Source organism: Oryctolagus cuniculus, chromosome 4, assembly GCF_964237555.1.
Source record: "Oryctolagus cuniculus chromosome 4, mOryCun1.1, whole genome shotgun sequence".
In the NCBI taxonomy this organism is placed as follows: Eukaryota; Metazoa; Chordata; class Mammalia; order Lagomorpha; family Leporidae; genus Oryctolagus; species Oryctolagus cuniculus.
In genome coordinates this window covers 147,602,896-147,607,310 of record NC_091435.1, presented here as the reverse complement: position 1 = coordinate 147,607,310, position 4,415 = coordinate 147,602,896, and the positions used below count along the sequence as shown (strand labels likewise).

General features: G+C 44.1%; 1 pseudogene; it reads right to left on the bottom strand.

Moving 5' to 3' along the window:
• Positions 1–736: 736 nt before the first annotated feature.
• LOC127483007 (U2 spliceosomal RNA) lies at positions 737–839 on the bottom strand (annotated as a pseudogene).
• Between the last annotated feature and the right edge of the window lie 3,576 nt (positions 840–4,415).

The window sequence follows — 4,415 nt, the reverse complement described above, 5'->3', positions numbered from 1 at the left end:
GCATCAGGAACCAAGTCTGCACTGCTGCATCGCCTGGCTCTGATGAATGTTTTATAAGTAGAAGATGCTCTGTGAACCTTTGTTTGATTCGTTCGTTAATTAGGTGCCAGACTGGAGCTAGACTGAAAAACTGACTTAGTGTTCTTGCTACTGTCCTTAGGGCAATAGTCTGACCTTGATTGACCTCCCTGGCCATGAGAGCTTGCGGCTTCAGTTCTTAGAGCGGTTTAAGACTTCAGCCAGGTAAGTAGGAAGGAAGTGAAATGGGCTCATCAGAAGTCTGTGTGGAGGCCTCTTATGCTACTTGTTCTGGTGGGATTCAGGACACAGCTTGGTGTCCTGGGGTGGAGAGAGCATGGACTTTGGGGTCAGGCCATTCTGAGTAGCAAGCCCCCCTTGCTAAGTTTTTGAGAATTATTTGAGGGAATACTTAGAGTGTTTCTCAGCATGATAGGGAAGTGATAATTCCTATATCCTATTATTAAATTTTGAATTTTCTCTGATTAATTTAACAATATGTAGGACAATTAAAATCTGAACAAAAGAAATTTTAAAGCTAGGAGGGATCCTAGAATTTACTGAACTCTAACATAACGTAAGTCTATTATTGCTTAAAATCGATGCCTCCAGAAATACAGAACAGTGTTTCCATGTTTCTCTTAGCATATGCTGCAGTACTGTTGGCTCTCAAGTTTGCTCCTAAGGTTCTTACACTTAAGCTTCAAGTTTTGTCTACCAGGGGTAAGAACTGAAGAGGGAAATCAGTAATTTGATGACACATTTCAAACTGAAAAGAACAGATACTACACTTGATCTTAGCCAAAAGAAGGAGAATTGATGAGGACATATTTTAGTATGCCTGAATCTGGAATACATCCCACAGCAGTGGTGTTGTAGTTTAGTTGATTGTATGAGTATTTTCTCTCTCTTGGTTACCCAAGACATCGTAATGTCTTTTAATTGATGGCATCATATATTTGATGGAATCGAGGCAGTTGGTTCATTTCTGACTGAAGACTTTGTTATTGCTTCCGTATCCATACATGGTGGTAATGAGCAGTTTGTCACAGATTAAAAGGTGATTTTTATTCTTTGGGTGCTTGAGACAAATCTGTAAGTGGTAGATTTTGCTATAATTGTTAATTTTTAAGTAAAAATTGTTTTTTTTTTCTGTTGCCAATTCCAAATATTTTACACTTTTAGTATAATTACTCTGATAAAGAATTTTGCATAAATATGATACTGAAAATATGAAGATTAAATTCAAATGGTCCATAACTGAAACAAATGAAATTGAAAAGACATTGACTATGGTGTGTACATTTCTTTAATCCTACTTTGTGACGTAATCAAGTTTCCTGAATATCTGTTTTCTCCCTCTGTTGGTTTGAAAGTGTGTCATTGCTATTATTTTCATAGTGCCCCTCGTCTCCTTTTAAAGCATTTAATTAGCATCTTAAGTCAGGAATATCAGTTTGCTTTTCCTGAACTTCAGATGCACTTCAACTTTAATCTTTAATCTTTCAGATTAATCAGATGCACTTTCAACTTTAATCTTTCTTACAACTTCCCTTTGTTTTACTTATGCTGCTTTTTAACCCTAGTTAATTACTGATTTTCTCTCTTAACATGTGGTGCTTACTTGGCCTTGTCAGAATGCTTGGGATGTCTTTACTCACCATTGCCTTTTTTTTTGTTTGTTTAATATTTATTTATTTATTTGAAAGTCAGAGTTACAGAGAGAGGAGAGGCAGAGAGAGAGAGAGGTCTTCCATCCGATGGTTCACTCCCCAGTTGGCTACAACAGCTGGAGCTGCACCGATCTGAAGCCAGGAGCCAGGAGCTTCTTCTGGGTCTCCCATGTGGGTGCAGGGGCCCAGGGACTTGGGCCATCTGCTGCTGCTATCCCAGGCCATAGCAGAGAGCTGGGTCAGAAGTGGAGCAGCCGGGTCTTGAACCGGTGCCCATATGTGATGCCGGCACTTGAGGACAGGGCGTTAACTTGCTGCGCCACAGCGTCAGCCCTGCCCAGTGCCTTTGACATTCTGCTTCTTCCTCTTAGGTTTTGTTTTCTCTCACTGAATATATCTTTTAAAAGTGTTTCCTGGGGCTGGCGCTGTGGTGTAGCAGCTTAAGCGTCTGCATGCGGCACCAGCATCCCATATGGGCATTGCTTCGAGTCCCAGCTGCTCCACTCCCGATCCAGCTCCCTGCCAATCACTTAGGAAGCAGTGGAAGATGGCCCAAGTGCTTGGGCCCCTGCAATCGCTTGGGAGACCCAAAAGACGCTTTTGGTTCCTGGCCTTGGATTGGCTCAGCTCCAGCTGTTGCTGCCAATTGGCGAGTGAACCAGCAGATGAAAGATCTCTCTCTCTGTCTCTCCCTCTCTCTGTCTATAACTCTGCGTCTCAAGTAAATACATAAATCTTCAAAAAAAGAAAAAGTTTCCAGAGAGGGCAAATGAGTAGGAACATTTTTCATCCTTGTTCATTTGAAACTATCTTTATTTGACCTTCATTTTAAAAAATAGCATTAATCTTACTTACTTGAAAGGTGGAGGAATAGAGATCTCCCATCTATTGGTTAATTCCCAAATGCCCACAACAGCCAGAGCTGGGCCAGCAAAAGCCAGGAGTCAGAAGCTCAGTCTGGGTCTCCCATATGGATGGCAGGAATGCAGCTATTTGAGCGGTCAGCTGCTGCCTCACAGGGTGACATTAGCAGGAAGCAGGAATTGGGAGCAGAGCTAGGAGTTGAACCCAGGCACTCTTATGGATGTGAGTGTCCCGAGCAGCATGCAAACTGCTGTACCAAATGTGCAGCCCCCACTCATTTTGAGCGGCAGTTTTGATTGCATGTAAAGTCCTGGGTGGCAGTTGTTGCCATCCCATGAAGGCGTGCCTCCTGACTGCAGACAGCGCTGCTGCAGATGAGAACGTGCCGCCGTCAGATGCCGTTTCACTGCAGGAAGTCTGTCAGGGCCCACCCTGTCCAGGGATGGACTTAGCGTCACTTGGAATTCGACTGTGCCATTCTGGAGACCAAAGACGTACATCTCTGTTCAGTCCTGAGGAATTCTCAGCGTTATCCCTTCAGGTAGTGCCGTCTTCCCAGTCTTGGTGCTCACACCCTGGGCTTCTTACCAACACCTGAAACTGACTGTTTGCGTCCTTTGTGTGTCTTCTCTGTCACGTTGTGCGATTCCCTCACATCAGCTTTCTAGTGCACTACATTTTTCTGGCTGAAAGTGCTGCTTTTCCATTGCGCTATTTTATTCACTGTATTCATTATTTTCAAAATAATCCTTTTTCTAATTAACATGTTTCTTTTCACGCTGTTCTATTTTTTTATTACAGTTTCTAGTATTCTCCATAATTAGAAGTTTGTAGATTGCTACATTATCTCTAGTTTTGGGGTGCTAGTTACACTACATTTAAAAAATAATAACTTTGCTATTTTCTCATTTGCTTTGTAACTCTGACCTAGAAGCCCTCTGCAAGGGCCTGTGTGCTGATAGTGGTGGTGGTTAGGATGTGACAGCCTCGCTGCGGGAGGGGCTTCAGAGTCCCCTCTGTTGGGGCCATGGGGCTTCCCTGAGTCTAGCTCGTTTTCCTGTCAGTCTCTGCTTGGGGAGACACCTGAAGAGTAGACATCCATGCCACGCATCCCTCTGAGGCGCTGGAGGCCTGGTGTTTCAATTTTTGCAGTTATTTTCTGCCATGGCCTCCACTAGATGGCTCTGAAGTTTTAGGCTCCGCAGGGCCTCTGTTTCCGCTCCCCAGCTGCACGTGGGCTGCTGCATGGCTCCAGTCTCCGATGAGCACTCTGAGCCCTGGCCTCTGAGGCCTGCTGCCTGTTTTCCTGGGCTGCTGTGCTTTTTGCCTGTGATCCCTCTTTGTTCCTGGCATGTGAAGATTCACTGTTGCTACCTTAGGTCAGGCCCTCTCTGGTGCACTGCCTCTTGTTCAGTTGTCCTCAAATCTTGCTGTGTCTTCCATTTAGGCACCAGTATTCTTTGTAAGGCAGAAAGGCATAAACTCCACAGGTCAGTGTATCACACCCCATTGCAGGCTGACTTGAGCCTCCCACATTTCCTTGTGCACTGGCTTACCTTGACTTGTCCCCGCGTATGTGTTTGATTTCCTTGGACCTTGAACATACAAGTTCCCAGTCTGTGTCCCAGGTTTTTTTTGGCTAAAATTCAGCTCAACTGTTATATCCTCCAAGTCTTTGACTTACCCCCCCTCCCCCACACACACCTTTCTATTTATCTTTTCAGCTTCAGTCGCTGATGCATCGTAGCACTCAATAGTTCTTTGGTAAGTGAGAATTGATGTTGTGTGATCACACATATGCAGAGCTGTGTGTGTTCCTATCATGTTTATTCAGGGAGATTGAATTAGAAGAAATTCAGG